At 30.4% G+C, this 27,625-nt stretch overlaps 1 protein-coding gene across 15 annotated transcripts in view; it reads left to right on the plus strand.

The window, feature by feature from the left end:
• The window catches only part of LOC126750389 (uncharacterized), a 387,538-nt gene that overhangs the window by 170,158 nt on the left and 189,755 nt on the right, over positions 1-27,625 (plus strand). For 14 of the 15 annotated variants that reach the window (XR_007665705.1, XR_007665706.1, XR_007665704.1 and 11 more), the window contains exon 3: positions 3,870-3,922. The gene's annotated coding sequence lies outside the window, so the exon portion shown is untranslated. Of the gene's footprint in view, positions 1-3,869; positions 3,923-8,503; positions 8,876-27,625 lie in introns of those variants that run through there. The other variant, XM_050460007.1, reaches the window with a different exon arrangement.

Raw genomic sequence — 27,625 nt, forward strand, 5'->3', positions numbered from 1 at the left:
AATGTCCTTTCAAAAGGATTTTGCGCACTTACATTTTCGTATTTTTTTAAACCTATTTTTTAGCACTTAATAATATTGGGGTTAGTCCGTTTTTGCACTCATAGCCTCAATTGTACAATAACAGTACATACTACTTTTACTGGTCTAAAGAAATATTTTTGGTTTTTGGGAATTTTAGGAATTTGGGGAAGTTAATGGAGAGCCATGGATTATAAAAGAGAATGCAGGATTTCACAATAAAAAACTGTACAAAATAATTCTGGAATTAATTGTACAATAACATTGTGAATAACTTCTACTGGTTTAAGGCAATTTAAGACTCAACTGCCTTAAGCCTTTAATTCGAAAGCCTGAAGTCTATATTTTGGACAACCCTGGAAAAACTGTTTCAAGGATTTAAAAAATGTACAAAAATCCTAGAAATAATTGTACAGCCACACTTTAAAGCTCCTCTTATAGTACTGTGAAGATCCCGAATACTCCTTAGGAAAAAACCGTCACTGGTATTTTATTATAATTTTTTAATAAAAAATTATAATAAATAAATATAATAAATAATATAATAAATTATAATAAAAAATTATAATAAGTCATTAAAGCCATTTCTGAAATTCACACAAATGTACTAAAAAAATACCGTGCAGACAAATCACAAACAGCGACAACGTCGCTCCAGCGTATATCCGAAGACGAGATCGGTGAACTTGAGAACGCTCTCGTCGGTATGACGGCACCGTTGCGGCATGTTACCGGATTTACTTGATTTGCGGAATAGTATAAAACGTATCATACTATAGTCAACAAAAATGAAATTGTACCGGAGTGCTACTAAATCAGGACAAGAGAGTTATCTAATTCTTGTAAAATACGCTTTAAAATGTGGTTTATTACCTGTCAGAGTGGTTCTTAGCCAATGGGTCTCTACAATGCAAATTCACTCAACAGTCATCCTTCTTATATTGTCAGACATAAACTCGAACATCACATAAAAATAATAAAAAAACAATATTTACTGTTCTGTCAACTTTTGGCAATAATAAATATACTCACCGGGGAACTTCCGTTCCCTTGCATCATCTTAGTCAACATCAATTTACACAATGTCACATTTCAATATATATATATGTCAAACATGTTATCTTCCTTTATTTGACGACTAGCTAGTGTCACCTAGAATAGTAAGGGCTTCCCCAGACGCTCCACTGCCGCTAAACAGTAAGCATCTCAACGAATTAGACAAAGGATATATTTCTACTATATCCTTCTGTTTATTCGTGTCAATCAAGCCCCAGGTAAGGCCCCCAGTCTTACCAGACAGCACTCGAGGAATTGCGCATTCGTTCCTAATTGAACAGAGGCTTTCACACCTACTTGTGCGGGCATCTTCAAGATGCGCAAACAGATCTGTACAAACTTCTCATAATGGCCACATATCTACTCAAGATCAACTATTTCTCACATATTCACCACTATTAAATTTAGCAGCCTGGTTTAACCAGTAAACACAACTCTTTTTCCAACACACCACCTTACACACATTTCTCTCAAACGTTGCTTTCTGACTGACTCCCAATTAATATTTTTGGGTGTCCCCTTAACTCAATGAATATTAGAGATCTTTAGCAATATACGTTATTTTAAATATATCAAGTTATTAATTGATTATGGAATTAATTAAATTGAGATAGAATTATTATAGATCATTAAAAGAGTTTTGTTTTAAATGAAAATACATATATTAAAATATAAAATAAACAAATATATAATATAATAAAATGATAAAAATAAAATATGTTTTACATTCTTTTGCAGATGACACGAAATGTCACTGAATTCTTTATTCAATAATTGTTTGTCTGGGTACAAGATCAGACAACAGCGCTCACTTCATAAACAACTGTTCTTCCGATCCGGCGTGCCTTCTTCTTGTCTTTTTTTTACCCAGGCATTATTATCGTTTTCTACCTCTCTTTCTCTCTTATTTAGGTTTCCTTTGAGAGATCCGAAGGACCTTGCTTATTATTATAAGGCATATTTTCATGGTGGGTAGTTGTACCTGCTGAGATGAAAGTTAAATTTTTGTTTTAGGCGGATTAGAGGAGAAGGAGCGGGGGGATTTGACCTGGGATTAGATGATTATCTCACTTGTTTTTTCTTTAGGATAATTGATAAGATATTGTTGTTAATGGCAGGTTTAGGTTTGAATGTCAGTTAACATGGTTTTTTTGGTTAATTAATGGTTCTTATTTTTGTGTTTGAAACATATCAATTCTCAATTTTTGAGGTGTACTTTTGGAATTGAGTGTATTTTAAATTGATAAAATAAAAATCCAGGGTATTCAGCTTCAAAGTCCAATAATGGTATTTTTTTCTCAAATCTTTCCATTACAAAAAATAGCTTTAAAGCGTTATTGTACAATTATTTCCAGGACGTTTTGTACAATTTCTGGTCTTCAAATTCTAAATTTTTGTTATTTTCCATGGTTGTCCAAAGATTCGTGAGAATTATTATGTAGGATTTTTTCCATTTTCCAGATTTTTCATTGCTACTTGTATTAACTTTTTGAGCTCAAAACGAATTATTTCGATATTATTTGTACTTGATATTGATTTTTTTAGATTCAGGATACATTAGAGACTAAATACAAATGTAAAAAAACGCGAAAAATATGCTGAAAAAATTTAAAGATGTCAAAAGGCATAATTTTCTGAAAATCCTGAAAATAACACAAAATCAATTATATAAAAAACCCCAGACTTTTAGAACACAAATTTATTAAGAAAATATCTTCTATCTGAGCCTATCTATATGCCCACCAAGTTTGGCTAACCCTCCGCCAAACACCCTGTATATTTTTTTTAAATATTTTGGTAATATGTAATATAAACCTGGTGTTCAAAGTTTTGAAGATCTAAACTTCTTTTTTTAGATGTGTCCTTGGTTTTCAGTGTATCAAACCCATGACATGACACGATTACACGAAAAAACTAACAGCTATTCCCCATTTTGATCGTATCATCCCCGTACTATCACACCTCTACATCACCCAACGTAATTTCAAAAAATTACGCACATAACCATTATGTGCGTAATAATAACAAGTGTCAGACCTTTTTTTTCTGGTAACCTTACACCCAGGTACCTACGGCAACGTTGCCAAACATCCAAAATTTTATGACATTTCCACGATTAGATCTTTAACAATTTTCGTTTTATAAGTAAAACTTTCAAAATAAAACGATTTCAATGCCGCGTTTGTTACTCAATCGGTTCTTATAAGGAAAATTTAATATTCATTGCGTTATTGGGTAATTGGCTTGTTTTTACCGAAGAAATTGTGATTTCTGCATGGTTCTTTGTTTTTTCAATTAAACATCTTTGTTTAAGAGGATCTTGTGTGCAAGACTCTCCTGTTGACAGAAAGTACAATTTTCTTTCTTTGTCTGAAAATCTTGTGCTCCTTCAAAGCAGTTGAAGTGAATGTCTTTAATTTCATCTTACAGAATCTCTATAGTGGAAAATCAACTAATCTTCTGCCATTTTCAGGAATCTTTATCTGATGATGATAATCAATCCAAGCTTTTTTATACAAATTATGAAATAACCAAGAAAAGCATTTGTAAAACATTTTAATATCCTTGTTCGACTCAATAAAATCGGCGGTGATTCCCACCTACTGGCCCATAATATACCAATCCGACATAATGTACGTTTTATTGATGTTTTTATGGTATTTGCACAGTACTTTTATTGATTTGAAATTTTTTTTTCTTGATCCTCCTTACATACTGAGTACATAATTACGTCAGACCCTTGTAGATTTATATTAAATTGTACAAATTTAATTGATTGGATTTTTCTTTTTTAGGTTTAAGGAGTGCTGGTTGCTGTATAGGATCATATATATATATATATGGAAAAGTATGTATAACTTACTATTTTTTGCAATTTTCTTGGAAAATACATTATGTAAATGTTAATATTTGGTGTTGGTATTGTATCAGCTGCTTAAACTATGACTATTTTATATGATGCATGTTTATTCTTTGTTTGTTATCAAAATAGATAAAGGAGAGAACCGTTAAATTTTTTGGGAGAATTATGGCATGGAATTATTGGAAACTGAAATGGGCGTTTAATGTTTTTTTTTTAGTTTTCAAAATTGATTTTTGCAATTAGACTTAATGGAAATAATTGTAGAATCTGCCTGAGATTTTTTAAATGTTTTCGTTTTAGAGTTATTGGTATTCGAGTTTTTTTTTTCTAAAGTTAGCTAATTATTTTTTTCAAAAATTTTGAAATAGGTGTTCAATGGAATTTATTAAAGAACTTGTATACAAATTTCCATATTTCTATGTCTCATAATTTTTGAGTTACAGGCCTTGTGTAATTTTGTTTTTAATTTTTTTCAAAAGTTTGTTTTTGTTATTTTTTATATTTTTTTCAAAAATTCCTCATATATGTGTCAAATCAAATTAATCAAAGAACTTGTATACAAATTTCCATATTTCTATGTTTCATAATTTTTGAGTTACAGGCATTGTGTAATTTTGTTTTTAATTTTTTTCAAAAGTTTGTTTAATAATAATAATAATAATAATAATAATAATGTTTCTTTATTTAGCATCATGCTACAAAAAATTACAAAGAAAGAAAATTTTAGAATATAACTAAAAATAAAAAGGAAAATTTAGATGGCATATAGTAAACTAACAAATAGGTATTATAGGTATAAGTATAAATTATACCAACAAATGACAACAGATAATTTAAAAAATATATATATAAAACTTAAAACTATCATAAATTTGAAACAATAAAATTTAAGACCTTAACTAAGATAAAAAAAAAAAAAATAAAAATATGTAAATATAAAAAATTTAAAACCTAATCTAGAATTTAAAACCTAATCTAGACTAACTGTTTTTGTTATTTTTTATATTTTTTTCAAAAATTCCTCATATAGGTGTCAAATGAAATTAATCAAAGAACCCATATACAAATTTCCATATTTCTATGTCTTATAATTTTTGAGTTACAGGCATTGTGTAATTTTGTTTTTAATTTAAAAGTTTGTTTTTGTTATTTTTTATATTTTTTTTTCAAAAATTCCTCACATAGGTGTCAAATGAAATTAATCAAAGAACTCGTATACAAATTTCCATATTTCTATGTCTCATAATTTTTGAGTTACAGGCATTGTGTAATTTTGTTTTTAATTTTTTTCAAAAATTAGTTTTTGTTATTTTTTATATTTTTTTCAAAAATTCCTCATATAGGTGTCAAATGAAATTAATCAAAGAACTCGTATACAAATTTCCATATTTCTATCTTTCATAATTTTTGAGTTACAGGCATTGTGTAATTTTGTTTTTAATTTTTTTCAAAAATTAATTTTTGTTATTTTTTATATTTTTTTCAAAAATTCCTCATATATGTGTCGAATTAAATTAATCAAAGAACTTGTATACAAATTTCCATATTTCTATGTCTCATAACTTTTGAGTTACAGGCCTTGTGTAATTTTGTTTTTATTTTTTTTCAAAAATTAGTTTTTGTTATTTTTTATATTTTTTTCAAAAATTCCTCATATATGTGTCGAATTAAATTAATCAAAGAACTTGTATACAAATTTCCATATTTCTATGTCTCATAACTTTTGAGTTACAGGCCTTGTGTAATTTTGTTTTTATTTTTTTTCAAAAATTAGTTTTTGTTATTTTTTATATTTTTTTCAAAAATTCCTCATATATGTGTCAAATCAAATTAATCAAAGAACTTGTATACAAATTTCCATATTTCTATGTTTCATAATTTTTGAGTTACAGGCATTGTGTAATTTTGTTTTTAATTTTTTTCAAAAGTTTGTTTTTGTTATTTTTTATATTTTTTCTCAAAAATTCCTCATATATGTGTCGAATTAAATTAATCAAAAAACTCGTATACAAATTTCCATATTTCTATGTCTCATAATTTTTGAGTTACAGGCATTGTGTAATTTTGTTTTTAATTTTTTTCAAAAGTTTGTTTTTGTTATTTTTTATATTTTTTTCAAAAATTCCTCACATAGGTGTCAAATGAAATTAATTAAAGAACCCATATACAAATTTCCATATTTCTATGTCTCATAATTTTTGAGTTACAGGCATTGTGTAATTTTGTTTTTAATTTTTTTCAAAACTTAGTGTTTGTTATTTTTTATATTTTTTTCAAAAATTCCTCATATATGTGTCAAATCAAATTAATCAAAGAACTTGTACACAAATTTCCATATTTCTATGTCACATAATTTTTGAGTTACAGGCCTTGTGTAATTTTGTTTTTAATTTTTTTCAAAAGTTTGTTTTTGTTATTTTTTTATATTTTTTTCAAAAATTCCTCATATATGTGTCGAATAAAATTAATCAAAGAACTTGTATACAAATTTCCATATTTCTATGTCTCATAATTTTTGAGTTACAGGCATTGTGTAATTTTGTTTTTAATTTTTTTCAAAAATTAGTTTTTGTTATTATTTATATTTTTTCAAAAATTCCTCATATATGTGTCAAATCAAATTAATCAAAGAACTCGTATACAAATTTCCATATTTCTATGTCTCATAATTTTTGAGTTATAGGCATTGTGTAATTTTGTTTTTTTTTTCAAAAATTAGTTTTTGTTATTTTTTATATTTTTTTCAAAAATTCCTCATATAGGTGTCAAATGAAATTAATCAAAGAACTTGTATACAAATTTCCATATTTTTATGTCTCATAATTTTTGAGTTACAGGCATTGTGTAATTTTGATTTTAATTTTTTTTCAAAAGTTTGTTTTTGTTATTTTTTATATTTTTTTCAAAAATTCCTCATATGGGTGTCAAATGAAATTAATCAAAGAACTTGTATACAAATTTCCATATTTCTATGTTTTATAATTTTTGAGTTACAGGCATTGTGTAATTTTGTTTTTAATTTTTTTCAAAAATTCGTTTTTGTTATTTTTTATATTTTTTTCAAAAATTCCTCATATATGTGTCGAATTAAATTAATCAAAGAACTCGTATACAAATTTCCATATTTCTATGTCTCATAATTTTTTAGTTACACGCATTTTGTGATTTTTTATAATTTTTTTCCTTAAAAAAATCTTGAAATATGTATTTAATCAAATTAATCAAACAATCTATATAGAAATTTTCAAACTTCTATTTTTAATAGTTTTTGAGCTACCGGTATTTTTCTTAATTATTTAACTTTTTAAATATTAAAATAACTAATAAATATAAAATAAAAATAGTAAAAATATAAAAGTAAAATGAGTAAGAATTTAATTAAAAAAAATATTTTTATATATTTGTTTTTAATTCACGACATACGTATCTAATCAAATTAATCAGATAATCCTATAATAGAAATTATTAATATTTCTATGTTTAATTAGTTTTTAAGTTACAGATATTTTGTAATTTTTGATTTTTTTTTTTATTTTTTTAAAAATTCAAAGTCGAGTAAAAGTACAAATTTGAAAAATCACATACAGTTTGTTTCATTAATTTGATTGGAACCCTATTTAAGTAATTTAAAAAAAAAAAATTTTGAACCTTTTAGGTCAAAAAAAAAATCACAAATAAACGTTCATAAAGCAAAAACAAGAGAAAATAAAAATGTAAAAAATTTTGTAGAATTTTTTTAATTGTATTATTTTTTTGGAACTATTTTAAAAATATATGAAAATTGAAAAAAAAACTGTTTCAAAGGAATGTACAAAACAATCATAAAATGGCTCTGGCTCAAAAACTATTCGACATAGAAATATGAAAATTTTTACACATATTGTGTGATTTATTTAATTAGAAACCTATTTCAGGAATTTTCAAATAAAAATTTAAAAAATTCCTCGTAAATTTAAGAAAATGACAAAAACTAACTCAATTTAACCGTTTAACTTTAATTTTAAGAAACGCTTATTACTGAACTGTAAATTAAATTAAATTGACTGACAGATGTCAGTCATGACAACTATGACGTTTGACCGTTATGATGTTCAACTTAACCAATAGCAGAGACGTTTGACAATTAGAATTTGTGTGTTGAGTAATAACAGAGGGGACATTTCTACCTTAAATTTAACGTTATTGATTTTTTTAGCATAAATGTTTTCTTTATAGAAATTAATTGAAAACTTCTCAGTGGTGTTGCAATAAACAATAAGCAAACAGATGATTAACCTCTTAAACAATGAAAGAGAGAAGGCCCGTAAAAGGCTGACAGCCATGACACTTGACAATTATGACAGTTGGCAACGAGGCTACAGCGGGAACTTCAAACTGCAAAACCACAAAATAGCCGGTCGCGTTCTTCCCCGATCATAAAACACTCCATTTTCTCACGTAACCACCTGCTTATGGTGCACTTCAGGTATGTGTACGTACACGTTTTACAAACGGGAGAAAAAGAGCGGCAAGTGCGGCAACGTCGCACCGCCCGACCGCCCATTCCGCCGCTCTTTTCCGAAAGAGCTTTCAGTAAAGCTCTGAACCTCGAATGGGGAGCGTGTCGCAGTGAAACGAAACTTTCGTATTAGAACGAAAATCGCGAAAAACTGAACATAAAAAAAAGAAGTTTCTTCGTGCTTTTTTTTGTGGTGAGTTTCACCCCTTTGTTCCGTGAGTGACAAAAAAAACCGAATGCAAATTTGGTGTTTATAGTGTCCCTCTTCAGAATAACTGTTGTTCAATTCGTGGTATTTAGTGAGTTTTAAGGATCGTCTTTTTTTCCGCGAGTGGGAGTTTGTTGTGAGTGGTTTTTTTCTGGATTGGATTATTCCGATGCCTTGAAAAAATGGAGGATTTTATTGGATTTGGAGAGTCCTAGGTCTGTTCTTTTATTGGGTAAGTTGTCTCTTTTTTTATGAGAAGTTTCCATGATTTAGAGGCAAATTAGAGGTTCGATCGTCATGATTTTCACGGTTTCTGAATGCTCTTGATTTATTGAATCTATTACAATACCTGAGATACTTTTAGGTTTAAAAAAATAGTCAAATTTTAACATTTTCAAAGTCCAATAATTCCCATAGTTTTACTCCGGTTACATCAAAACGTGCTAAATGAGGTGAGCTAGTTCTAGCTGAAAAATGTCTAAATGTTAATATGAAGAATTTTTAACTTTGAGAGCGTATTGTGGGAAAACGAATGCCTTAATCCTCAAAATTTTAACGGAATTAGTATACTCCGCATTTTCTAAATCCAATGAGTCCTCCCAAAAGGTCGTACCTATTATAGTTCCCAAGATATTGAGGGTTTTGAGGTCAATAGGGTAGAGTAAAAAACATAGTCAAATGTCGAAATTTTAAAGTCTGGTAATTCCTGAAGTTTCACTCAAATTTAAAAAAGAAACTTGGTGTTTTTGCATTTTATGGGATTGGACTCTCTTATATTTATTAGTCGTAAAATATTTAATCATGTTCCTTTTTCGATTAGGACTGTTACAGACCTTAAAAAGTTTAGGAGAGAACTAAAGAAATTCATCTTACCAAAAGCTTACTACAGCATTGAAGAGTATTTTAACGATTCATTTTAATATTTAAAATTAATTATATATCTGTTGATCAGATTTATTTTATTATTTTTTTTTTTTATTATTCTTGTTTTATGTTGTTTCTCGCCTTTTCTTTTCTTCTTTTTTGGTTTTTTCTTTGTTTATATAAAATATGCTTCTATGTACAATCAAAATCGATTTTGTATTCTGTTTTTGTCCTGTATAACCAAATAAATACTTGTATTATAAATTCTAATATTAGAAAGCTTTTAGCACAAGTTTGTAAACTTAACAAATAAAGTACCTATATTTTGACTTTGACTTTAGCTCAAATTAGTAGTGAGGTTAAAAAAAAAAATAAAACAAAACATTTTTTTGGTAAAACATTGCTAAGTTTGGTATGGTCTTATAAAATATCCTCAACTTTGGACACAGATTATAGAAAAACTAATGGCGGCATTTTGATCCCACCGAAACTCGGTATTTTTAAGTTGCGGTGACATAAAAAAGTGAAATAAATATATAAGAAAAATTTGAAAAAAACTATTAATAAAATGCCTGTAACTAAAAAATTATTAGACATAAAATTCCTTGATTAATTTCACCTCACAAGACACATATTGCAGGTTTTTTTTAAAATAATTATAAGAAAATTGTGAAAAAAATTAATAAAAAAATCACAAAACGCCAAAAATAGAAATATGAAAATTTGTATATGGATTATCTGATTAATTTAATTAGTGATTAAAAAAAAAATAAGTTTGAAAGAAATTATGAAATGCCCGTAACCCAAAAACTATTGGACATAAAAGTTTGAAAATTTGTAGATGAATTCTTTAATTAATTTTCACAATTAAAAAAAATAAACCTAAATGCCAATAGCCTAACAATCCAAAAACAAAGAAAGTGATACAAAAAAAAGGAAAAAATATTAAAAAATCACAAAATACTTGTAAGTAAAACACTATTAGAAATAAAAATTTGAAATTGATTAATTTCACTTCACCACACACATATTTGTAGGATAAAAATTGATATAAAAAATTGTGAAAAAAATTAATAAAAAAATCATTAAATGCCTGTAAATAAAAAATTATTGGACATAGAAATTTGACAATTTCTAGATGAATTTTTTAATTAATTTGATTAGGCACCCTCTTCACAAATAAAAAAAATTAACCTAAATACCAATAGCCTAACAATCCAAAAACGAAGACATTTAAAAATTACAAATTATCATTAATTATAATAATAGTAATAATATTTATTTAATTCCTTTCAAAATAAGAAGCTCCGTAAAGGCGTGGAGCAATGTCGACAAGAGACTAAATGGCCTAACAATAACAAGATAAAATTGTTGACTTAAAGATACATAGACTTTACAAATATAAAACTAGATATTCACATCTAAAAAATACATAAAAACAATTAGATTACACAATCATGATGAACAAAAATAATTTAAGTATCACAAGCTATACAGGGTGTTTCAAAATTCACTACATAGAGGTCAAAATAAGACTTTTCTTTCCTATAAACATGGGTCCTAAAATGCACCCCCTTCAAGCTACAGCCACCGCAAGAAGTGTAAAAAAATCGATTTTTTAAAACTGTGTCTACAGTTTTGCATCAAATTTAACGAAATTTGGAGTACCCCCGTTATTTTAAACGGTCTATTTACTTTTTATCTTAGAAAAGGCGTGAAACTAATTTTAAGGGGTAAACTGAGGGGGTTCACACTTTTGAGGGCCAAAATTTGATGTATACATAAATTTTTTTAAAAAATTAAGCTACACTAGAATATGGGCCATACAAAAATCTAAATTTTATGTCTCTTGCATTTTTTTGATAATACAAATAGTTTTTAAGAAAATCACCGATTAATAAAAGGCTACCAATAACGTAATAATTGTGTGACTATTTGTTTTAATACATTTTTTAAGCGGCACGACATTTAACAAGTACGAGCTTCGCTCGTACTTTGATCAGTTGGGACCAGTAGAAAAGCTTTTGGCCAGAGAAAACTAATTAAAAAAGGACCATTTATAAGAGATTGTTTAACAGGTGCTGCCCCGGCAACGCTGTGAGTTTAACCACTATTTGTTTTTACGGTTTTTGGGGTATCATGCTTCTGAGAACCATGATGTGATAAGAGCTCCGCTCTACTCCATCCATTCGGCCTTATTCCTTCAAAGGTTGGCGATCCAAGTGGCAAGCAACTCGTTAAACAGCTGCTCTGAAGATTTTGGATGAGCCATCTGTGTAGATCCTCGAGCAATGAGTTTTGTATTCTCACTATTCACCTTTCCCCTGAATTGTTCCCTTGAAAACCAACCGATGTATTTCATACTAATCTCCTCTTATTCTATGTCCAATCCCTTATACATTTCGAAGGCTTTAATGCATTTTTCAAGCAAAGAATTAAGAGTCAAATGCAGTCATACAGGAGGATGAAGGTTGGTGAAGACTTAGGTCTAGGTCACGCCTGATAAAGGTCAACTGGTTTTGCCATATGTCTTTTCTAATATCCTTTATTTTATATTGGCCTTTATATTAAGGCCAATATAATGAAATAAGCAAAAGATTATCAGAAACGGAATAAGGAATGCAATAAACCATTAACGGATTGAATCGGAGCTACAGAATCCGAGATAATAATGAAACAGTGGGAAAAACAAAAGAAAACTGGTTTTTTCCCACCGTACCATTTTTTTTTCTAAAATGATTATTGGCAAATTTTAAAGTAAGTCCTAAACTAACAAACTTTGATACAAACCAATAATTATGTCATAAATAAACCCCAAATACCAAATTTCAATGCAATCGGACCCATAGGAAAAACCTTTTGATAGTCACGTGACCCTCAAATTCAATATTTTAAAAATTTGATACAAATGAATAATTATTTCATAAATAAACCCCAAATACCAAATTTCAATCCAATCGGACCCATAGGAAAAACCTTTTGATAGTCACGTGACCCTCAAACTCAATATTTTAAAAATTTGATACAAATCAATAATTATTTCATAAATAAACCCCAGATACCAAATATCAATCAAATCGGACCCATAGGAAAAACCTTTTGATGGTCACGTGACTCTCAAACTCAATATTTTAAAAATTTGATACAAACCAATAATTATTTCATAAATAAACCCCAAATAGCCAATTTCAATCCAATCGGACCCATAGGAAAAAAGTTTTGGTACTCACGTGAACTCAATATTTCAAAAATTTGTAAAAAATTAATAATTATACCCTAAACCAAACCCAAATACCAAATTTCATTCAAATCGGGCAAATACAAAAAAAGTTTCAAAAAAAAAAAATTACCACATAAAATAATAATACTCATTAAATCCCTATTAGATTTTTTTTTTATCATTAGGACCCACTGTGTTGTAATTTTTGTCTAGCAAAATGCCTTGTATAGACACTGTGTCGCATGAATATTATATTATATTACATGGAAATTGCTAAAACGTCAAACGTTGCCGAATTATCACGGCTAAAAGAACCCGATTTGGTAAAAGATATGCACATATTCGGATTCTCCAGAGTCTCTGGAATAATTCCGTACCAATTTCAGGAAGTTCTGAGCTATTTTAAGCATTTTATCAATGAAATTAGGAAGCAAGTCCGAGCCAATTCATCCATGTTGACAAAACGTAAAAGCCGGCAATAAAATCGCGCGTAGACGTCAAAATCGACCATTTTCAGACGATGATTTCGGGTATAAAAAAAGGTTTTTACCTTATGATTTGTACATGGAAAAATAGTATAAAGCCTTAGGAACAGTTTAGCGTCAATTCTGGACCGATTCCAATCGGTTTTAGTAGTTAAATTTCGATTATAAAAAGGGTCTTATTTTAGGTGGAAACGGGCGAAAATCGTCGGTTTCGTTGCCACGGAGACGCGCACTTGTTGGGTGCTAGACCACATTAGTTTTTATACCCTGATCATCGGGCCCGTAGGGGTACCAATATTCAGCTGACCGATTTTTTTGGGACCTATCATGGAAAATTGAATTTTCTTGGAAAATGGTGATATATGAAATAAAACGGATTTAGTGAATTATAGCCAGATAAATTCCGCGTGTTTGAGGGCAAAAATGGTCTTCGTAGGTGGCATAGCCATTGCGGTATTAGGCGTCAAAGTCAAAAAATAGTGTAGAGCAAAAACTGCTCTACGTAGATGATTGTAGAGTATGTCGAAAAATTGGTTTTAAAAGGTTCTTTAAATGCTCCAATTGAATGAAACCTCTAAGTGCCGCCAATAAAAAGTTATTAATATTTGAAGAAAAAAAGCGTGAAAAAGGGTATTTTCAACTGAGCGCTGCTCACCCTGTATAAATGATAGCGTTAAACTTAATACTTTGTTTTATTCGGAAAGGATGTAGGTTTAATTAATCCAAATGAATTTTTTTTAAATTTTGCACCATAAAAATTTTACACAGAAAAAACTAAAAAAAATAATTTTTTTTGGGTTTTTTTGATTTTTCTCCTAAAAAAAACATTTTTTCAAAAGAGTCCTAAATAAAAATTGTAGCTCTCGATAAGGCGCACACATCTTCTGTGAGTCACTATTGCCGGAAAGATACCGTTAAACCGTCAGAAGGGCTAGAATATCACAAATGTCTGAAACTTTGAGCGTTAAAAAAATAAAATACTTCCCGTTTGCTGAGAATAACCAAAAACTATACAGATAAGGTCCTCATTAACTCTAATCGATCTGTTAAATTTCATAATATTCAAGAAACCCTGGCGACCTGTATCGAATTCCCTTGACCAAAATCGATGAAAAAAATTTTTTTGAGTTTGAAGGCGTTCTAGTCCTAAACAAAAAAACAGATGAAAATTTGAAAATAATCAAATTAAAGCCTCATATTTCTAGATTATAAAAAGGTAAACATCGTTTCTATAACTCAAATACAACCAAAGTTATAAACACTTTTGTCCGACCGGTCCGAATTTTGTGCGAAAACTCCACTGCGGGAGAGCCCCATAATAAGAGCTACGCTCTTATAACAATAAATAGGTAGACTGGTTTTTTCAATAAATGAACAATTATTTACATTAAAGAATTACGGTTTATAAAAATACAAAAATTGGTTAAAAAATTATTTAACGTTTATTAACATAATAATTAATTATTTTTTAAATAAACAATAAACTTCTGAGAAACAAATATTTTTTTTTATAAAAAGTGCTCGAAATGCGCACCCCCCGTTGCAATACAAGCCTCCATTCGTCTTCTCATAGATTATCTTACTCGCTCTAAAATTCCGGGAGTATTTCTTATTGTTTCAAAGGCATCAATAATTCTTTGCCTTAGGACCTCGAGCGAAGGCACTTGACCAGGATTATAGACGAGGCTTTTTACATATCCCCAGAAAAAAAAATCCAGAGGATTGCAGTCCGGGAAGCGTGGAGGCCATGGTATTGGGCCTGCTCTACCAATCCATCTCTCAGGAAACACAAAGTTCAAATAGTCACGTACTGTTATACGGAAATGAGGGGGGGCAACGTCATGCATAAACCACGTGTTCGCTCGCACATTTAAAGGTACATTGTCTAGTAAACCATTTAAATGGTGCTGTAGAAAGTCTAAATAAGTGTCGCCAACTAAAATTCAAAATTCACTCATCTCCCACTAAACCTGCCCATACATTAAGGCTAAAGTGCTCCTGGTGGTGAGATTGCCTAATTTCGTGCGGATTCTCTGCTGCCCAAACATGCACATTGTAAAAATTCACCACCCCTTCCCGCGAAAAATGAGCTTCGTCTGTGAATAGAATACTTGATAAAAAATTATTATCTCTCGCGCATCTCTGAAGTAACCACCTTGCAAACTGTAAGCGCCTTGGGAAATCTTGAGGTAGCAAAGCTTGAACTCTTTGAATATGGTATGAATACAAGCTGTTTTCGTGCAAAACCCGCCAGACAGTTGCATGAGAAACATCCAAATTCCGAGCTATTTTTCGGGTGCTTAGGCCAGGATCGTCGTCGATGGCATTCAAAATTTGCTCCTCTGTCTCTGGGTTTCGTGCTTGTTGCGGTCTGCCTGCATTGTTCCTGGGGGTCCGAAAACTACCTTATTCCCTAAGATGCCGATGTGACTCTGAAAATGTTCGTATATTCGGGAGTCAGCGATAAGGAAACCTTAACTGATACAATCTTTGAGCTTCATACGCGTTACCATCAGCAAGACCATAAACAAAATGGATGTCTGCAAGATGTTTGAATCAATAACGTTCATTTTCCATTATAGCAATGTTAGCGTTTAGAAATGAAACATGGGAATAAAAACTACACTTTAAATCTAAAACGGGAAGTAAACAAAGTCAACAATGACAGTAAATTTATTTTACACCAAATGTCAAGCAAGTTAAAAAATGTCTAAAAAAAAATAATCACAACCTACTACTAAAACCTCACAAATAAAAATATCAACAATTGCGAAACACAGCCTATTTCCTAAATTTTTTCTTTGATTTTTAATTTACGATATTGCTATCCTTTTAATCACAGGCGATTTTCTCAAAAACTAATAGTCGTATGAAAAAAATGCAAGAGACCAAAAAATTAAATTTTTGTATGGTCTACTTAATTTTAAAAAAAATGTATGTATATACACATAAAATTTTGGCCGTCAAAAGTGTGCACCCCCTCAGTTTACCCCTTAAAATTAGTTTTACGCCTTTTCTAAGATAAAGAGTAAATAGACCGCCTAAAATAACGGGGGTATTCCAAATTTCGTTAAATTTGATGCAAAACTGTAGACACAGTTTTAAAAAATCGATTTTTTTTACACTTCTTGCGATGGCTGTAGCTTGAAGGGGGTACATTTTCGGACCCATGTTTATAGGAAAAAAAAGTCCTATTTTGACCTCAGGAATACGCCCTTAAAATATATGTAGTGAATTTTGAAACACCCTGGATATTAAGAAAAAAGTCTGGAAGTGAATAATTATCAACTTTGACAGCGGATTGTGGAAAAACTAATGCATCAATCTTCAAAATTTACGTTGGAATTTTGTTGAAATCTGTATAAAATTTACGTTGGAATCTGTATATTCTGGACCTTTTGAATCCAACGAGATTGATTTGAGGTTTACTGAGCATGTCAGCATGTGTATTAAGAGAGCATTCTTAAATCTAAAGCTTATATTTAAACAAAGGCATCTATTGACAGAGTCATTAAAGAAAATGCTTTGTGACTCTTTAGTGCTTTCGCACTTTAATTATGTCCATGTTTGCTGGAAAGGGATAAATATCGCATTCAGTTAATACAAAACCACTGTGTAAGACTAATTGGGGGTATGCAGGGTGAGTATAGAGCTTAAGCGGTTAAGTTGAGAGATGTGCATTGGCTTAAAATGGATGAAAGGCGCGTCTTCCATTCAGTTGTGTTATTTTATAAAATAATAGCAAGAAAGTGTCCCCCACTACTTATACAGGAAAATAAAATTTGGCTCAGAAATCCATAATCTAGAGCTTCGCGATACGAGCTGTGTAACTATACCTCTTCACTCAACTTCTATTTTTGAAAGGTCTTTTAGTTACAATATAGCGAGTTCCTCTGCACATAAAATCTCTCACTATATTATATCTATTATAGTTACCGAGATATTGAGGATTTTGAGGTCAATTTAAAGTAAAAAACTTAGTTAAGTGTGGAAGGTTTTAAAGTCTTGTAATTGCTAAAGTTTTACACAGATCCCATCGAAACTCGGGATTTTTGAGTTGCGGTAACATAAAAAAAGTGAAAAAAATATATAACAAAATTGAAAAAAATTTAACAAAAAATCACAAAATGTGTGCAGGTAACTAAAAAATTATTAGACATAAAATTCCTTGATTAATTTCACTTCACAAGACACATATTGCAGGTTTTTTTCAAAATAAATATAAGAAAATTGTGAAAAAAATTAATAAAAAAATCACAAAATGCCAAAAATAGAAATATGAAAATTTGTATACGAATTCTTTAATTAATTTGATTAGACAATTCCTTTTCACAATTAAAAAAAATATTTTCAAAAAAAAATAAACCTAAATGTCAATAGCCTAACAATCCAAAAACGAGGACATTTAAAAATTCGTATGCAGATTATTTATTTGTTTTCATTAGATCCATTTTCAAATACTCACTTTAAAAACTAAAATCCGAATAATCATTAATTATAATAACAATATAAATTATTTAATTTCTTTCAAAATACAAAAGCATCTAAGGGCGCGGTACAACGTCAACGAGAAAATAAATGACTAGTATGATCTTATAAAATATCCTCAACTTTGGACACAGATTGTAGAAAAACGAATGCTTCAATCCTTAAAATTTCAACGAAATTAATATACTCCGCTCTTTTTAAATCCAACGAGTCCTTCCAGAAGGTCATACCTATTATATTTCCCAAGATATTGAGGTCAATTTAGGGTCGAAAAATTAGTTCAATTTTGAAAACTTAAAAGTCCTGTAATTTCCACAATTTTACTCAGATATGAGGTAAAACTTGTGATAACATTAGAAAAAAATTGAAAAAAATATTTTTTTTTGGTAAAAAAAGTCTATCCTTCCTAGAGATGAAAAATTCTTAACTTTGAAAACAGACTGTGTGAAAACTAAAGCCTTGATCCTCAAAATTCCAATGAATTTATCATACTTTGAACTTTCTTAATCTAATAAGTCCAACCAGAGGGTCGTACCTAGTATACTTCCCGTCCTATAAATCCTAAAGTTTTACTCAACTTTGAACAACTTTCGGACCACTGATTACATGAGAACTAACGCATTAATCCTCAAAGTTTAAACGCAGTTTCCATACTTTGCACCTTCTAAATCCAATGAGACCTCCCGGAAGGTCGTACCTATTATAGTTCCCGAGATATTGAGGATTTTGAGGTCAATTTAGAGTAAAAAAACAGTCAAATGTCGAAAGTTTTAAAGTTCTGTAATTCCTAAAGTTTTACTCAGATCCCATTGAAACTCGGGATTTTTGAGTTGTGGTGACATAAAAAAATAAGAAAAATTTGAAAAAAAAACTACAACACAGGCATTTTGACACAGACTGAATAAACTATTAGACATAAGGATTTGAAAATTTGTTTACGAATTCCTTGATTGATTTTATTTCACAAGACACATTAATAAAAATTAATAAAAAATCACAAAATGCCAAAAATTACGTAAACGGATTATCTGATAAATTTAATTAGAGATTTAAAAAAAAAAAATACGTACTTCAAAAAAATAAACCCAAATGTCAATAGTTCAAAATCCAAAATTGAAGACTTTTAATAATTCTTATGCAAATTATTTATTTGTTTTCATTAAATCCATTTTCAAATATTCACTTTAAAAACCAAAATCCAAATTATCATTAATAATAATATAATTTATTTAATTTTTTTCAAAATACAAGAAAATAAATGACCTAACAATGACAAAATACAGACAAATAAAATTGTTCACTTATAGTTAAACAGACTTTACAGATATACAACTAAATATTCTCATGTAAAAGCTACATAAAAATAATAAGTCTCACAAGCCATATATTAAGGAAAAAGTGAAGAATTCTCAACTTTGATAGCGTATTATGGGAAAACGAATGCATCAATGTTTAAAATTCCAACGTAATCTGTATATTCTGGACCTTCTGAATCCAACGAGATCACCCAGAAGGCCGTATCTAATATAGTTCACGAGATATTGAGGCTTTTGAGGTCAATTTAAGGTCCTAAAATTAGTGAATCTAAAAAATAAAAATTAGTGAAACTAAAATAGATCCCATCAAATCTCGGGATTTTTGGTATAATTAATATTTTTTTTTCGTGGTCAAAAATTTCTATGAAGATGAAGAATTGTGAGCTAATGCCTCAATCTTTAAAATTCCAACGAATTTTCTATACTCTAGACCTCCCGAATCCAATGAGACCACCCACAAACTAATACATTCCATAATTTCTTAATGTCCGAGCAATTTTATTAGATTCGGCTACTTATAAGTCGTACATCGTGTTCGCTATTCGTTTGCCCTTCCCTTAATAAACCCTTATACTAGGGGAGGAAATAAATTCTGGAATGAGGGTGCGTAATGGACCGATTTAATGGCTTTTGCCTCGTAAGTCGGTCAGGAATGTTCGAGGTATTGTATATTTTAAAAAAACGGAATTTCGGTTTTTTCGTACCCGTTGGTGGTTTGGGCATTTATTTTTTTACATGCGTTAGTCCCGATTAAAAAGGGACTGAACTTGAGTGAGAAAATATTGTGAAAAATTAAATGTTCTGGTATAGAAATTCATCGGCTTTCATATAAAACTAAAATTAATAAAATCTTTAGATGAGCTGTCAAGATATTTAGATTTTAGTAAAGCCAATCAATCAATCAATCAAAATGCTTTTTTGTCAGAAAATTGTTGCTGTTAAATAATTTTTGTTGATATTTGAATAAACGCTGTTAAATAAGGAGAACATAGCATTGTTGGTGCATTTTTTGCTCAGAAATCCAAACTGATAAGGGGTTCAGATATTATATTTAAACAAAAATGACAAAAACCTTTTTTTAGCCAGGCGTTCTATGATCTTTGAGAGGGTTGGAAGAAGTGCAATTGGACGATAGTTTGAGGCTTGATCTCTATCTCCTCCTTTATGTAATGGAATATGATAGTATATGATGCCTATGATAGCATTAAGATTTTTTCTTTTCATTTAAAAACTACTTATCAACCTAAAAACATACAATTCTTACATGAGTTTTTAAGATATTTAAGTTTTTGTAAAGTCTTTGATACTAAGTAACTAACCATTGAATTGTAATTACCATTGAATAATGATGTACTGCATTTAAGGAAAACTACGACATATAACTGAGCGATTATTCTTGATAAATTGATAATACATTTACAGCATTGAACCAGGCCACAGTTCTACATTTTGTATTTTAGGTAATTTATGTAACATTTAAAAAAAACAAAGGGTCTAAAATGGATTTCAGGAAAAACTACTTCATAACTCGATAACTGTTGTATTTACAGGAAAAGTTGTAAGGACCTTTTTGGTAAAGAAACTCATCGGCTTTCAAATGAAACTAAAATCATTAAAATCCTTACGTTAGTTTTCCAAATATATAGATATTTGTAAGGTCTGACAGTATCAAGATTTTATCGATTCATTGAAAAACTACTCAATAACTGTTGTCTTCACAGGAATTTTTTTATTTTCATTTACTTTCATATAAAATCAAAACCAACAAACTCGAAACGACAATAAGAAATTCATAACAATCACCAAAACTCTCGAACTGATGTGGGCCAATTATCGGCAATAAAGCCTCTAAAAGAGAAAAATCGGTATTCCACCCTCTGACGTTTAATAAATTTAAGAAAAAAAATCCCTTTTCATCCCCGGGCCTCAACACCTTTATTAGCCCTTAATAAAACTCCTCGCAGACGGATACGCCATGAAAAAAGGGCTCGAATTACCCCCAAAACTAAACCGTTTTTACGGTGTACGGGTCTACCTGGGAACTTATTGTATTGTAAACCTCGGAGAACAAATATGACATGTTGAAAATATGATCCGGTCGTCTGGTTGTTGTATATTCCCTTTTATGCTCCTACGGGTTTCATATTCATATTTTCTGGGGGCTTTTAAAACTTTCGGAGCCTCCTGAGGGCGGGAAGGGGGTTTCCTTAAAAGATTCTTAACGAGTAAAGGATACGCGGAGATTTAAAAACTTGCTGCTACTGCTGTTTATACAGTGTGTCCCAGGATGAGCGAATTCATACGTAAAAATGATAAAAAATTTTGGGGTTGAAATTTGACTGTTTCGCAATGACCGCCCTTTTTATTTAACTTCATTTTTCAAAATGTCGCCCCGCCGCCATTTTTAAAATTAAAGACAGTAACTTGGCACATCATGAACTTTGTTCTGATCCTCACAAATTTGTATTATGGTGCAAAAACAATGGAAGGGTCCTAAATGGTAAAAAATGCAAATATATTCAATTTACCAGGAGTTTTAGTCCATCATTTGATCAGTATCATCTAATGGGTCCACTTATTGAGAAATTATCAAAGATACGTGATCTTGGGATGCTTTTTGACTGCAAACTAACTTTTTCAAAAAATATTGAAAACCTGTGTAATACGGTTTACAAAATGTTTGGTTTTATTAAGAGGCACACTCATGATTTCAGCAGTATTGATTCCATTAAACGTCTATTGTCGAATTCATGTGTATGATCTCCTTATTATTCCCAATATATAATGTGTCTAGAAAATGTTCAACCGTCATAAGATACAATGCTTAAAAGCTTAATATTTCTTGCATTGATATTAATTACAATGAAATATATAGATTTCTGAACATTCAAAAGTTAGAGACTCGACGTAAAAACTGTGATATTGCCACAACATACAAGATTCCTAACAATGTAATACAAGTCTCCTAAGTTAATTTAAATGTTCCTCTTTACTACAGTGCTCAGACAAACTAGATTATTCTACCTTGAACAACATCGTACAATGTATGGTGAAAACTGTGCAATAAATAGTGTTAGTATAGATTTGTTTCATTGTTCTCTGAGTTCACTTCAACGAATTTTAAAATCTACTTATATAAGTGCAATATAATTTTATATATTGACTTTGTTTAAAGTGTGTCTTCTTTTATATTGTAGTTACTCTGTTTTAAACCATTATTTGATTTTATTGATGTTACTTGTTATCTGTTTTTTATCCTAGATATTTAATGACAATACAAGTGGTGTATTACTATATGAAATCTTTTTTTTTTTGTAATTTGGTTAATTACCGTAATATATTGAATTGAATGTGTTTTGTACCGACTACGTTCGCGAATTATATTTAATATTTCAGTGCGGGGTCGGAGGGGGAAGTCAATTTAATGTTATTTACAAGCAATCAACGAGGATTGCATATATGCATACCCTGGGGTATATTCGTATGTTTACATTTTAGCACAAATATGCCCTATGTTCATATATGGGCTAATATCCATGTTAATCATTTAATTACTGGTAATATGGATTTTGAGAGGGGTAGAAGGGAGTGAGTGAGTGAGTAAATAATCAGAGTGAGATGACAACTGTATATAACAAAGTAGCGATTTATTAATCACGAAATCGACGAGTTTAATCTTAAAGAAAAAAATTATCGTAATCTGGATCATTAAGGTGGGTAAGAGGGAGACAGACGAACAACCGATCGGCCGTTTCGGTAAGTTAAAACAACCGTGCCCTCCCCCTTTTCATCTGAAACAAAAACAAGGCACCGTTACTTTTGCAAATTACAATTTTACGCATAAAAATTGCAATCGAGCAATCGGTCGTAATTACGTCGCTTTCGGTCGTTGTTTTTTTTATGAGCGGTTTTATACGATGGAAATTTATGGAGCACTCCTCTCTTTCTCTCTCTCTCTCTCTGTGGTATAGCGTGAAAAAAATAATAATATTACGTTTGGCTTACGCGTATAACCTCTTTTTTTGTTTTATCGTTTCTGGGGGTAATTATGTTTGAAAAAAGTGTCGTAAAATGTCGTTTTATTGGTGCTGCGAAGCAGTAAAAGAAATGCGTCAAAGAAGGGAATTTTTATTGATTCGCCCCAGTAATAATTGGAAAATCACACGTACATAATTAAAAAAAAAAATAAATAAATAAATATGCCAGTTTTATGTGCCCCATATGAAAGGAGTTGTATGACCTCAGATATGAATTAGATACTGGATGTTTCCAGGCTTTGTATGATATAATACGCCAAACAGGGATAAAAAAAATGTGCCGGACAAGAAAAAAATTTAGAATGTTTTTTTTTTTTAATGTCATAAATCAAAAATCCATATGATCCAATTTTAAATGATTGTCTGGATGTTCTGAAATTTTTATGTTTTCTAGTATAGTTTATCCAATTGCAATGATAAAACATTATTTTATTACAATTTTTTTATGGTGCTTGAGACTGAGAGATATAATAATAATAATAATAATAATCGTCTTTTATTCAAAAAAAAAAACAATAGATTGACAAATATTACAAATGGAAAAAAAAGGCGAAGTCTAGCCTAAGGCTACTCAAACTTAACCCTAATAAATAATAAATAAATTTCGGTAATCATACATAATAATAATAAGAAAAATAATATAAAGATGAAATATTATAAAGAAACAATTGTTCACACCAAAAAAATACTTATACCCAACACGGAGGAGATATAAAACTCACAACCTGCACCAAAACAAGACTGTACACAAACAAATACCTTTGTATGCATATATTAATGAAAACTAAATTTTTTTTCACAACATCGTCTCATTGCAAAATGACTATCTGGATCTTTTGAAAATTGTGTTTTTCTGGCATAGTTTCTGTAATTGTCCAATTCATACTCACGAATGTCAGGCATCTGGCTCATTGGTGAAATTAAACATATGATGCGACAAAAGGATATATTATATAAAAGGGTCGTTTTAGATAAAAATAAGGGTGCCTGGAATAAATATAAGGCCAAAAGAAAGATTCTAGTAAACAAAAATAAAAGTAGAGAAAGAAAAATTGTATGTAGAATGCATAGACGAACGTTAAAACAAACCTAAAGAGTTATAAAAAAAATCTCAATACGCTTCCAATCAAATTAGTCAGTAAAGAAGCATATATTATGAAAGTAAAGACAATATTGTTAAAAATATTCTACAGCCACTAAATTTAATAAATAATTTTACCAAGGCTCCTGAAACTAGTAAAGCATTTTCCAAGTTTAAACCGGTTATAATGAGTAAAATGAAAACAATACTAAACAGTCTAAAAAAATTATCTTATGCTAAATGAGTGAAATTCGTACTTTGATTATAGTTGGAACCAGTAGAAATTTCCTTTGATTTTGATCAGTGGAAAGTTTTTTAAATACAATTCAAGTCGAAAATTCTTTGAAGATTGTTGAGCAATTGCTTCGGCAACGCTACTTACCGCGTTATATGTCTTAGGGTGCGAACATACCGAAGATATCTCGATGATCGCGGTCGCGGTCGATGTCGATGTCGTAATCGCGGTTTCAGTTTACATGAGTTCGGTTTATTTTATATATATGAACTTTAATGTAAAAATGAATAGTAGCAGTAATAGCAGTGATGATTCTATGTCTTTAAGCGCAAAGTGGTGGTTGGTGTGTAACAGCTCCAACCGTGAGTATAATGTACATCCTATTAACCAAAAACGCCAAAATCTGGGAGAATATCACCATTTATTCAAAGAAATTAAAAATCACCCACAGAGATTTTTTGAGTATCTGAGAATGACACCTGATACGTTTTATTACATTCATGATAGTATTAGAGAAGAAGTGGAAGTCTGCAAATATAATAATACAAGTTTTGTTATAATAGTACAAGTTTTGAAAAACGAACGATTTCTCTAAAGATTCTTGATTAAGATTAGTATGTTGGTAATTTTGCAGTACGTTAGTGTTTACTTGCGTTTCTTCGGGTGGAAATAGGAGATTAAACAACGTTTGCTGGACTTGCATTCTGAAAGTCAACTTATCTCTCGGGCTGAGCTGCTTTACATAGGGTAGTAAAGAATTAAAAAATCCTAAATCTTCATCATTTACTGTGGTTGACTTTTCTTTTCTTAATGCAATCTTTTGTTTTTCCAGGTTAATTAGCTGTTTACCTATTTGTACCTGTGTCGTAATTCTTTTCTTGTAACCAGTTTTCGTCACAGCGTAATCTTTTTCTGAAGTATTGGTTGATTTTGATGGGGTCGCGTGAACTGTAGATTGTGGAGTTGGAGGTGCACAATCGAGATCAGAAGAAGGCTCAGTTATATTTGATACGGCGTCAAAATTATCGCTTTGATTCGACATTTCTGAGTCACTGATAGATCCCTGTATCTCACTCTGCGTTAAAGTTTCAGTAGCGGGGACTAAATTGCTGGAAGTATCCCGAGGTGTAAACTGATCTTACAGGAACATTAACTTTCGGAAATACGGCCATTGGTTCTCATTCTCATCAGGAGCGGCATCTCCTGAACGACCCTGGTACTTTTTGTATTGTTTTCCAAATTCCTGCCGTAGATTTTTCCAACAGTTTCTAGCATCATTTCCTGAAACAAAGATTTTTTTATAGGAGTACTATAGCAACAACACCGATTGTTCTTTTTAAAGAAAACGAAGTGTAGCTAGTTCCTGTTTCGTACAATGTTTTGGTTCTATAGTTTTTTACCCTCTTAAAATCGTTATAAAGATACCTATATTATGTTTATTTTTTCAGGTACCTTGCCACAGGTAACAGCTTTAAATTGTTGGCGATTGCATTTCGTATGGGAGCAACTACAGTTGCAGTAATTGTAAAACAAATATGTCAAACCTTATGGCAATCATTTCAGCCAATAGATATCAAGCAACCAACAACTTTCGACTTTTTACGAATATCTTAAGGATATGAACATATTTGGCAGTTCCCGAATTGTATTGGGGCCTTAGACGGAAAAAATATATGCATTAAGTGTCCTGCCCATTCAGGATCAATGTACTTTAATTATAAACATTTTTTTTCTATAGTTTTACAAGGACTTTGTGATGATCACTATAGATTTATATCCATTGATGTCGGTGCGTATGGAAAATAAAGCGATGGAGGAACTTTTCAAGCATCAAGCCTTTCAAAATTATTAGAAGCTATCAAATTAGGAATACCCGAAGAAAAAACTCTGCCAAACTCCAATGTTAAAACTGCTTACTGAAGCTTATCCTCTTAAGGAAAATGTTATGAAACCATACTCGGGAAAATCTTTGACTATGTCACAGGAAAATTTTAACAAGAGGTTGTCACGTGCTAGAAAAACTATAGAGTGTACCTTTGGGATTCTATTTGCAAAATGGCGTATTTTAAGCGGCGCTATAGAAACCCACGAAAAAACTGCCGATGATATTATTAAGGCAATATGCATTCTACATAACATACTAATTGATAAGGAAAGTCACTTATTAAATAATTTGGATCTTCCCCCTATCCCGACTAAATGTCAGTTGCAACGCTCAAGATCACATAATCCCTCAACAAATAGAGCAAAATTAGTTCGACAGAAATTTACACAATATTTTGATGCTAATCCGTTACAAATATGAAAATCATACCTAAATAAAAATAGGTATGTTCCCTTTTTTTTGTGAAAAAAATGTATAAAAATAAAAAATAACAAACCTACCTGTTGTATTCATTTCTCTAGAAAATTTTTCCCATTCTCGTGCTAAAACGTGTCGATTGTGGTGCTGTTTGTGACGTTTATCCCATATTGGAACTGCACGAAACACTAAATCCCGTATCCTCGTATTATTAACTCAAATCGTACTGAACGTAGCTGTGCGGCCCGCTGACTTATCTGTACTTGAGTTCGACGAACTATTTAATTTCAACCAATCAGCAGACACTCTATCTGGATGACCGATATGTAAAAACAAAATATTTTGTTCTGGCATCGATATCGGTGTAAAGAAGTGAGGATCGAAGCTTCTTTGCTGTGTTCGCTCTTATTGAAAAGTAATGTTTTGTTTTATATCGATGTGACATCGAGGTAGGGACATCGACATCGACCGCGATCATCGAGATATCTTCAGTATGTTCGCACCCTTAGAAGTTGTAAATTTACGGTTTTTCTGGGATCATGCTTCACAGAATCATGATGTGAAAAGTGTGTTTTAATACATAATATAGACTGCAGCACTTGACGCAAAGACTTATTCGCAAAACTTTGTAAAAAGTGAAGAATTTGATCCTAAATAAACCCCAAATACTAAATTTCATTCAAATCAGGGCAGATAACAAAAAAATATTTTTTTTTTATCATTACACAGATAAAAAGGATCTCTTAACGTAAAGTAAAACGAGTTTAAACCAAGGCCGCCATGTCTTTGGATATAGCCAAATGAATATTACCTTAGGAAAAACTTACCACATCCTTAGCTTTAGTCTACTACTATTTTGAATTGTTAAATAAATATGTCCAAATTGTAAGAACAGCAAATTATTTAGTTATTTGGTCTAAGAGAAGAAAAAATAATAATTTTCTCTCTCCAAGG

The sequence above is a fragment of the Anthonomus grandis genome, chromosome 2 (assembly GCF_022605725.1).
Source record: "Anthonomus grandis grandis chromosome 2, icAntGran1.3, whole genome shotgun sequence".
Taxonomy (NCBI): Eukaryota; Metazoa; Arthropoda; class Insecta; order Coleoptera; family Curculionidae; genus Anthonomus; species Anthonomus grandis.